Source organism: Carettochelys insculpta, chromosome 14 (assembly GCF_033958435.1).
Source record: "Carettochelys insculpta isolate YL-2023 chromosome 14, ASM3395843v1, whole genome shotgun sequence".
Classification (NCBI taxonomy): Eukaryota; Metazoa; Chordata; order Testudines; family Carettochelyidae; genus Carettochelys; species Carettochelys insculpta.
In genome coordinates, this window is record NC_134150.1 from 15,330,480 (window position 1) to 15,341,951 (window position 11,472).

General features: G+C 41.4%; 1 long non-coding RNA gene across 1 annotated transcript in view; it reads right to left on the bottom strand.

Annotated features, from left to right (window-relative positions):
- The window catches only part of LOC142020532 (uncharacterized), a 43,979-nt gene extending 39,346 nt beyond the window's left edge, over positions 1-4,633 (bottom strand). The window contains exon 1 of the long non-coding RNA XR_012647432.1: positions 4,542-4,633. This is a non-coding gene — a long non-coding RNA (uncharacterized LOC142020532). The remainder of the gene's footprint in view (positions 1-4,541) is intronic.
- Positions 4,634-11,472: the final 6,839 nt, after the last annotated feature.

The window sequence follows — 11,472 nt, forward strand, 5'->3', positions numbered from 1 at the left end:
CAACTGTCGCTGGTAGGCTGTTTTAGAGAGACACCCAGGATTAGAACACGTACATGCAGTACTGAGCCACACTGTGAAAACTGTGGATGGGGAAAATTTTTAAAGAGCTAAGCTAACTAGTTCTTATCTGACTAATTTCTTTTCTAAACAGCTTGTCTTTCATGAGAGCATTTTAAATGAGGACCAGTTCTCCAGTCAACCCATAATTGTTTCTGAAGCTACTGGGCGGTATTGATCCTTTGGCTTCCTTAATTCCTCAGTCACATGGATGCTACTTCCTGTTTGAGGGGACATTTTCTCCTTAGAAGCAGCCATATAATGCCAATTTAAGCCCTGGCTTACCTCAATTCCAATTCTTACTTACCCACTACTAGTTCTTAACAGTGCCACTAGTTAATGAACTCAAACATAGACAAATTTTGTATTGAAATCAAAAGCATGTTCTCATGGAGAAAAGCCCTTTAGAAACCTTAGGAAAGAATGGGCTCACTTCCATTTTAATTAATAGGGGGAGAGAGGGAATCCCTTACTTATAAGAAAGACAGGGACACACTTTGGTGTTCCTGATGGACTGGTACAATACAGCAATGCTAATATATTTAATACAAGTTCTAGAATAATTGCCTAGGAGGTAACCAGAAGTAGTACATTTTACTTTATCATGGTACATAAATAAAAGGGCAGACTAATTAATCATATAACTTACTAAAAGTGCTTTTTATTTTGCCATTTAGTATGCCAGAAAGATCATTTTCTTTAATGTATATATCCCGTATTAACATGATTTAATCCATCATGCTCTGTATTATGAAATTACTTTGTTTTACTCCCTGATCCAGCTGAAGATCATTAACCCACACTATTATCTAAGTCATACATCATTCGAGTGTATTACCTCATATAGCAAAAAAGCTACTTTCCTTGGTTATACACTCTGACTAAGAAATCATTTTTTCTAGATGTTGCTGACAAGTAGAGCTGTTTTCATTAGAAAGCAGATGGTTCACCATTCGGAGTAACTGCCTTACCAGCACAGTTGCTGTAGTTGTGTGTGCCACTTAAGCCATCCTTTCATTTTTTTAACTTTTAAATTCTATATTCTCAGCCTGTCCCTATAGTTTGTTGCTTTATCTTTTTCCTAGACATACACACAAACTATATAAGATGCATGCATTAGTAAGTTTGCCTCTGAAATGTTATAGTATGGAATCTAAACAGCGACCCAGTAGCTTAAACTCCCACAATTTTGTGAGTTCAAAAAGTGTGTCCAGGCACCCAATGTAGAATCAGATTTCACCCTCCGACCCTCTAAATCTTCAGGGAATGAATCAATGAAGTTATTCTAAGGGTGTTTGTGTCCCCATTGACCTTCAGAGGGCCTCTGTTATTTTGATGGTGACTGCTGTTGATGATTGTTGTTGTTACATCTGTGTTACACATAGCACTACTAATGAAATTAAAAATACGTTAGTAGCAGTCTGCCTGTACTGCTGTGGTGCGGTAACTAATGTTAGGCTCTAGTAACTGTGTCATGTGTGTGCGTGCATCATGCAGATTGGTGGCAAACACTTCTCACTCTCAGGCATATATTATTGGGTGCTCTTTGCTGATGATGTAGTAAAAACACACCACATCTTTTGTCTATTTTTGAATTTTTTTAGTGATGGTATGAAAAGTCAAAACACCTCTTATAAGGCATATTACAGCTTATAATAGGGATGGGTTATCGGGGACAATTTCAGGTTTGTTCAAATTAACCTGGATGCCCTTCATGAGATTTTTTGGAAACTCTGCTGTCATAGTATAAAATATCAGCAGAGTCATTCCATGGAGTGGTCTACTTGCAAACTGTTGGAGTCCATTCATTTCCTGTGTTAAAACTTTTTTTGCATTATGAGCAGCTAAACAATGAAAGCAATCATTGCTCTAGCAGTTGAGTGGTCAAAATTACCCCAGTACTTCAAAGTGCTGCATATCTTCAGTATTCATAGACTTTAGAAGCGAATATGTGTGTAGCCCATCAGTTAGACTCTGGCATTTTCATGCTGTCTCTTTCTGTGGAATCTGGAGTGACTATGAAGTCCAAAGCCTGGTGTGCATGCCCATGAGCATATCAGGCAGACAAAGTCATTGAGAGCATCTTGGTGGTTACAGCAAGAGTAAGCCACTTTTTCCTGGCAGCTAACAGCTGATTATTTCAGTCTTCTTCAAAGACTTGGAAAGGCTTGTGTGCTGCCATGCTGGTCTGTTTAATGCAGCCTTCTCAAGATCATCTGGTTTTATTGCAACAAAGCATGTGCTGTTCTTGATTCTATCCTTGGAGCTTTTTCTGGGGTGGCCTTGCTTCTGATGTCCTTGTGCCAGTTCCCATAGAAAATATTTCTAGGGAGCCAGTGTTCAGGTATTATAATGTGTCCAACCTGGCACAGTTGGGCTCTTATCAGCTTGTCTCAATGATTGTATTGTTTGACTTTTGGAGAACTTCCAAGTTGGTAATTTTGTCCTGCCAGTGGCTCTCCACAATGGTGCACAGAGACAGCACAGGAAAGCCCGTTAGCTGATTGATATGCCATTTCTATGGAGTCCAGGTCTCACAGTCACAAAGGAGTGATGCGAGCACAAAAGCATTATAAAGTTTCAGTTTTATTGAGAGAGTTATGTGGTGGAATTTCAGGACTTTGTTGCATAGCTTTCCTAATGACAGAATATACAGCATTCTGAGCACTCCATACAAGCTCCTCATCGCTCCATGGGTTCAGCCCAACAGATGCATAACATAGTCAGTGCAGAAATGCATGATGTTGGGAAGCTTTCTAGTATGTCATCAGAGCGCATGAGCCATAGCGGAGATGTGGAGTTCTTTGAACCGCAATCAGACAGCTCTCCATACTTTGCTTGGTGCTTCATGTTTCTAGATGATAAGGAGATTAATTTGAAAACAAGGTGTTCTCTTTTGTACCATTTGTCATGTGGGATCATAGTGACCACAGACAAATGATAAACATCCTATTACTTTAGTGTCATCAGATTGCTGCAGTCCAACTTCATCAATTGAAATAATTAAAAATAATTAACAAAGATAGCAAAACAACGCATGCAACTCAAGATAGTATGAGGATGGGTAAAGGGATTTGTCCTCATTCTCTTAAACATTTGTGAACAGCAGAAATTTGCTTTCATTGCTAAATCTTTCAGGGCCATGCAACAGGAAAGCAAACTCAAAACTCAGTACAGAAATGTGGGGATCCCTGCTGAGTCATCTCAGAGAGTAAAAACCTTTGCTGAGTCATGCAGGCACAGGCCCATTTTTTCTTTTGTTTTGTTTTGGTTGGTTTTTGAGTTACGAATAAGGCCAGTCTCTGGAACAGAGTTTGGACATTAACTCAGTGCATGTGTTGAGCAAAGAACAGAGATTTTAGAGGCCTGTAATGAGTATCCAAATAAAAATGTTTTGTCATAGGCAAAAGTTCTGTGCCTGGGCATTGTGATTTGTAACTTGATTAAAACCTTTTAAAATTCACTTTACATCCAGGAGTGAGTATTTAGTCACATCCTTTGCTTGAGATAGAAGTGACAAATCTTGGAAATGTGACTACTACTACTTACAGCTCAGCATTATCCAAGCAGCTTTAGATAATGTAGGTTTCTTTCAGCTGTGCAATGTTTTGTTTTTGTTCTGCTTTCGGGACAGTGGAGAGGTCTGTGACGGAGATGTTTCTTGTTGTTTCTAAATGTAATTCTTTAAAATTTTACCATCTTCTTCTCACAAATGAGCTTAGAATTTAAAAGTAATGTAGGGTGCTAAAGCTGACAGACGTTTGAAAATAGAAAAGGTTTTTCAACAAACATCGATGGAAAGACTTGAACTAAGAGAGAGGTTTATAGAATTTATCATAAGTAAAAGATGCTTGACTAGAGAATAGTGTCGCGCACTTCAAGATGTTATCTTCTCACAAGAGGCATCTTTGCACTTGAACAGGATCATTGGAAAACCCGATCATTCCTTTCCTAAAAGGTAGGGAAAAATTCAGCAAATACAATTGCACTGAGTTTAAAAGGAGTTCTGGGTTGAATGGTGAAGTGTATATTTAGTTTTCTCTTTGCCTTGATGCTATATTCCCCAGCAAAGTCCTTTTCAGCTCATAATAGCCATAAAATGTTTGCAAAGAAGAAAGTTGTTATGATACTGGAGAATTCATTTGGGGAGGGAAATACTTCGAACACAACAGCAAATCCAGTTCTTTTACAAACAAAGCTGTATCTAATCAACTGAAAATCTAACCTGAGATAATGCATATGTTTCAAACTGCCTACAAGCTGTCATCTCTAAACATCTACCTTGAAATTAAACTTCCATAGGAATAATTAAGTAAATTTGCTCCTATACATAGCCTTTGTATGAAGCTACTTCCAGCAGATGAAATCACCTGCCTTAGTTTACCCTGTGTAACAGCCAATTCGGCAATGGTGTTACTCAGTTGATTTCAATGGCTTTACACTACGATAGAATAGCAGCAATTCAGTAGTCAGTTTAGACTTACACAGTTCTTTTGCTGTAGTGTGGCTCTAGTCAAAGATCGACCCGCTCAGGATCAATCTTCCAGGCTTTGATGTTACGCATGCGCAAAATGATGCTTCCATGGGTCATCGTTGACTCCTGTACGCCTCATGAGAGGTGAGGAATAAGGAGGGTCCACCTTCTGCTGTATGGATGGACCACACAATTGGCATAGCTAAAAGAGTGTATCAGTGGTCAATTTCTATGTCTAGTGTAGACATAGCTTAAGACCATCTGTAGGTCTATTCTAATTTTTTTTTCTTATTGGAGTATGATTAGCATCCTCTCCAACCCAACTCACCTAATATTTGCCATCTGCTAATAGCAAGCTATATATGTCACTGAACTGTCCCTCATTTATGGATACTCACACTGAGCACTACTATACTACTAGATATGAAATGTGGCAGACCTGAAACCTTAAGAAATAGCTCGATTTTAGTCAAATTTACTTAGAGATACTGTCCACAAAAATCTAATGCTCATCATCTGTGAAAGGTGGTTTAATCACTAATCCCAAAAGATTAAGTAATGTCCTCTGCATGTGCACAGTTTACAATGAAATTGTAGGGAACAAGCAGCTTGAATAAACAGTGGGAATTAATGTGCTTACAAAATTAAAAGAAATGATAATAGATTTGGTTTGGGTCCAGACATCGTCAGCTAGATGAAAACCAAGGACAGTGTTTAGTTATAGGTTAATAATCCAAGGTACAAAAAGTTCTGAACAAAGTGGGAGGGTGGGGGAAGAGGACTCTTAAAGCCACAATATTAAGCAAACCAGAGTCTGAAGGTCAGACTGCTGTTACTAATCATTCTCAGTTATGTTATTTTAAGTGATGACACAATACTGAAACTACTGACCTTTGTAACGCAAATATGTCTGAATATTATACATGGTGAGCAATTACACAATTGGCAGTTTAAAGACAAATGTAAAAATCAACTCCTAGCCCCAGTACCAACCCAAGCGCATGTCTGTAAAGAACGGTTGTAATTTAACTGACCGTGCTGTGCAATGAAAATGTGGGAGGGAGGTGAGGTGTTCCTGCCAGCAGTTGACACCAGAAATCTGAGGGACAAGACACATGGAAGACTGCAATAAGTGAGATGCTTGGTTCAAATACCACTGCTCCTCAAATTCTTTAGCTACACTGGCTCTGGAGTACTATGGCTTAAACCAGTGGTTTTCAAGCTTTTTTCATTTGTGCTCCCTTAATTTCAGATGGAGGTGTGGACCCCCAAAAAGTCTACCTCCCTGACTTTCAAAACCACTGTTCTGTGGCAACAGCAGTCTTTTATAAACACCCTAGACATATTCTGCAGACTCCCAGGGACCTACCAACCACAGGCTGAAAACCATTGCCATATACAACTGTATAATAATGCTTCAGTCACTGGTTCTCAGGAAGTGTAGCTTCAAATATATATAGCTAAGCTTCTCAATCAATTTAGCTCTAGAGATGAGAAAAGATAATGGATCTGATCATCCTCTCAGGCCTGTTTAACTAGGAGTGACTCCACTGGAGTCAATGGAATCCCACCAGAGCAGAGATGGTGGGAGGGGAGGATTATAGCTAATGATTTCTGACCAATAACATGAAATCAGTCTCTTTTGGGGAAGTCTTTTTCAAATTAGGTGAATGAGGAAAACAACAAAGACCTTGATGCACAGTAAGAACAGACTCTGGTCTATGTTCTCCTGTATGGTACTGGTCCAGATGCTCAGCTATTCCAGAGCTCTGCTCAACACAGTTGAGGAGGAGCCACAATGCCTAAATGCTGTCCTTATGTAACCCTAAACCTGTGGCTTCTGCGGCCAGCTTGGCTATTAACACAAGTTATAGCACTCTCAGGGCTGGTTCTAAATGTGCTGCTCCCTACTTCTCCCTAGGGCCTCTGATGCCAACTAGAGATTGCTGGAGTTTAGGGCAGTGGGATGGACAGATCATCTGTTCCGAGTAATTGTGTCTCACCAACCCTGCCTAGCCTCCTTCATACAAAACCAAATCACTGGAATTGGGTCAAAATATTCCAGCCCCCTGGAAACTAAAGTTTCATGTTTTAGTGTAAGCTGGTAGTAAAGAAAACTTTTTCTTAAAATATTGATTGGATACTTTTTGGGTTTTAAAAATTGTGGGCTATATGGAGACACAACTTCCATTAACTTCTTCTGAGCTAGGATTTGGTCCCATATGAGTACCATACATAGGCAACTGTATCACATAAACAAATAATTAACATGCTATTGTAGTAGTACACCTGACAAGTTAAAAGAGAGAGTACATAAGATTTTATATATTTGTGTGTGTATGTGCATGTGTGTGTGTGTGTGTGTGTGTGTGGCTGCACATAACACATCAATGCCCAAATTATCATCTCTTGTGCTGTGTGGGAATAATAAGCATGTAAGTTCTTGAAAGTTTTAGAACCTATTTAGAAAACATAAAATAATGCCATTTTTAAAAATGAATTACAATAATTTAGTTACACAGAAGTCTGTGCTTTAAATGTGTCAACATTTTACTGTTTGCAAAGATGTTTTGCCTTCTAGTTCCAAAGAGCAAATGACCTTTTTAGACTCATAGTAAGGTATGAAATAAATACAATTGTACTCAGGGTGAGTCATTCATTAATCATAAGCAAAACAGAACTAAAATCAAGGACATAACCACATAAACTGTAAAAGTAATAGGTTGTGTAATCAGTGTATTTAATATTAACTTCATTATATTTTTCATGTGATTTCTGAGAAGTTGATTTTGTGTATTTACATGAAACAAATCTAAAGTAAATTTAATTTCTCAATATAATTTGTCTCAATGTTACCCACTGTAATAAAGCCTCGGACTTCAGCTTTTGCTAGTTACTTTACTATAAATATTTTAGAAGGGCTTAACAGCAGCCTACTGACTTACAGAAATTTTTAATCTGTCAGATATTCTGTCATTGTCCTGAAAGTGTAGCTTCTCACAGTCACGTTTGTGATAGCAGATCTCAGACTGGGAACATAACATGGCCAAAATAGGTGGCTTTTAATCAAGTTATTAATACTTTCCCGTCAGAAAAAGATCTGAAATTGATTTTTACCACATTGGTTTTGTTCTGCAAACAAGCGAGTAGAGTGACGTTAATAGGAATTACACTACCAGTCAAAGCCTTAGATCAGGGGTGTGCAAAGTGGAGGTTGCACCCCCCAGAAGGGGCATGACATTTTGCAAGGGGGGTGAAGTATGATGGGCTCCCCTCCACCCACCTGCAGCTTCCACTGCATTGCCAGCTCTCCGATTTCTCCCACCCAGCATCTGCTGCTGCTTTACCGAGGGAAGCCCTCCCCCGCACCTGCTGTTGGCACAATCAGAGTGTACAGAGGCTCTGACACAAGGGGTGGGGGCAGCTGGCGATTTCATGGCTTGAAGAGGTTCCCTCCTGGGGTTCTCCCCACAAGCACCTCTTCCCCTTCAGGCACCCCCTGGATCCTCCCGGCACCCACTTCCCAAGCACCCACCCTCTGTCTGAACACACACCCACTCTGTATCCCTTCCTGTGGTCCTCCCACAGGTTGGGAGTACCCTGCCTAATTGCAGTGCTGAAAAGGGGGGCACGACCTAAAACGTTTGCTCATCCCTGCCTTAGATAGCTCGTAAGTTACACGCTTCTTTTGAAAACAAGACTGTAACCTCTTGGGCTGCCTGGCCAAGTAGGTTTTTTACCTACATCATGCTCCAGTTAAATGAAATGTAAATGTGAGAATAAAGTGACATAGGGTAAACCATAACACTGCCAGGAGCTGTGTTTAGAAATCTTTGAACAGCTGCATCATATTGTTCCATAAAGATTCTTTTATCTATGAAAAGGTAAAATTGTTCATTTTTACCTGCTTCAGAACTTCTTGCATGAAGAAACACGATAGAATGGAAATAATGGATGTAAGCTCCAAAAAGTTATTTCTGCATTTTATAACCCATGGCTTGCCATTTGACAAAGTGATGGCCATATCACTTGTCAGCTTTTCGGCTCCGGCATGTCAACTAGGTGTTCATAGAGAACAGTCTATATACCATGTCATGCCAAACTTATGTGTGACATGCTGTCTTTTATGTCTGAGAGAGGTATATCATCTGCCATAAAATTCTGCAGCACATACCAGAAAGTGTTGTAATCAGTGCTTTTTTGATGCCAATACTTGCTGGTACTCAGTACCAGCACCTTGGCAGCCCTAGCCATGGGATCAAGTAGAAGGAGGAGGTGGGTAGCTGGCTGAGTACCAGCCCTTCTCCCGTCCCCTCCACCCCCCCAAAAAAAAGACACTGGTTGTAATAATAACTATAAAGATGTTGAACTAATGGGTTACCCCTCTGTGTATTTTGTGACTGAGAATTTGGCTGAAATCTTCTTTCACACACAGGCATGTAAATGTGGAATAAGCTTCTCCTTAAATCAATCATTTACCATCATTTATTGAAATGGTTCTCAAACTTCTTGGCCCATGGCCAACCACTCAATGCAAACCTTTGCATGGACCACTAGCCAACCACCCATGATGACAAAATGACTTTGTTTATCTCTACATACCTACCAAATTATTTACATTAGGCTACTGGACCTATAACATAAGGGGGTATATATAACTAGTAAGAGAGGAAATCAAAATAACTAGATTAAGCGCTTAAACTTTATCATGTTAGTTTACTATTCTTTTTTTTAAATAAAGTAAAGTATTAATTTATGTGATAAAGGGTTTCAGCTGTGTCTTTATTTAAGGCAAAGGCAGGGAACCTTTTTTGGGTCAAGGGCCACGGATCTACAGAACAATTAGTCGGGGGGGGGGCACACAATTGAGACGCAACCCCCCCAAAAAATTAAAAACTAACCCAACCCTCACTGATAAGGCCCCAAGCTGAGATACTGCATTCCCCTGGTGTGCCAGCCCCATGGTGGGGTGAAGGAAGAGAAGATGCTGGGAAGACCAACCTGGGCTTCCCACAAGACAGATTAAGTCTTTTGGGGTCCCACAGTTAGTAGATTTCATAAACCTCCCTCTGAGGCCAAAAATGAGGGGTTCGATGTGTGAGAAGGGGCTGCCAGGGAGCGGGGTAGGTATGGGAGTAGGGTGGGTGTCTGGCTGGGAGGGTGGGTGCAGGAACCTACTCAGTGTGGGGTTTCTGGCCAGAGGGGCAGGTAAAGAAGCAAGAGGCATTTGGGGTAGGGTGTCTGGCCAGGATGGGGTGCAGAATCAAGGGAGGGTGCAGGAGTGGGCTGGGGGTGGGAGAGCTGGTCACAAGAACCAGGCTGGGAGTGGGGGTCTGAGTGGAATGGAGGAGCCTGGAAGGGAACGGAGATGTTAAGTCATTTTTTAAGCCTCTGATTTATCCAGCATCAGGCCTATTCTACTCTAAGGTTTTTCATTTTGTAAATTACACTGGTGTTAGATTCACACCGTTCTCAAGGTGTCTCTTCCGAATATGGAAACCAGCTCTGAAGGTGTAAAAGCCAAGTCATAGCTATTCCTGCGATCCTCACTCATTCTGTTGGGGGTGGGGGAAGGGAGTCTCTCTGGCAAGAAATTCGAAGTGGATAGCATTTCATGCCTAGACTTTCATGGTGTGGGGGTGGGGAGTGGTCACAATACTCATGTAAGTTTATAATGTTAGCCATGAGTTGAGTAGCGTGTTCTTCAATGTAAGACTGGGACGGTTTGCCAAGTTGAGTGAAATCCTTTAAAATTAGGATTCAGGAGATCCCCTGTAATATGCCTGATTTAATTTTTGCTGATATGACACAAACAAGCTGGTAGTTGAAAAGCGCTGCTTTGACTGTGGTTCCAGAAGAAATAGGTTCCACGTAATAGTGCTAAGGGCAGGATTGTCACTGTGTGCTTTTCTCACGCAGAAAGGTTTTAAAAAGTTTCACTCTGTCTCAAGTGGTCTTGTTGCCTGAGTGCTTTTCCCAGGCTCCAGCTCAGTCCTTAACTCCCTTTCTTTCAAAATGTGACAAAATACAAGGATAAGAGACAGCTTTGGCTTCACAAGGACTAATTCCTCTTTTCCCAGTTCTCCAAACTCCTCATCAGGCTAAGTATTCCCAGCTACTGTGGCTCAGTGTGTACAAGAGCCAAACTGCAAAGATATCTTCATCCTACTGTGTGCAATATCATATAATGGCATCACACAGCGTCTGGCATAGAGCAAGGATTAGAAGAGTAGCAAAGCCGTATGTTCATCACAGGATAGCTCTGTCCTGATTCCAATGCTCCCTTGCATGCAGCCTAGAAGGGGCACCCCCCCATACCTCCCACAAACTCAGCCCCCTCCCTGCAAAGCAGAGCTGCAGCAGTCTCACTTCCAGGGGATGTGTGGCTGAAGAGATGGAAGACCAGATTAGTTCCGAAGAGCAACGTTGTCAAGGTGGCCTTAGACACGGAGCTTGTCTGCGCTGCCACTTTACTGTAATTTTCTCACTCGGGGATGTGAAAACACCCTCATCCCTGCAAGGGCAGAAGTTACAACACTTCACAGCCACCACGGGCCTGGAGGAAGGTGGAGGGGGGCACCCAGCTCCTCCAGAAGGGGCAGAACTTCCAGTGGAAGGGGAGGGTGAGAGTAGTCAGCCCTTAGCAGTACCTGGAGCATGGTGCTATCCCCCGCCATCAGCCCTCAGAGCCGCAAGGAGAATCAGGCTACGTCTACACGTGCACCCAACTTCGAAATAGCTTATTTCGATGTTGCGACATCGAAATAGGCTATTTCGATGAATAACGTCTACACGTCCTCCAGGGCTGGCAACGTCGATGTTCAACTTCGACGTTGCTCAGCCCAACATCGAAATAGGCACAGCGAGGGAACGTCTACACGCCAAAGTAGCACACATCGAAATAAGGGAGCCAGGCACAGCTGCAGACAGGGTCACGGGGT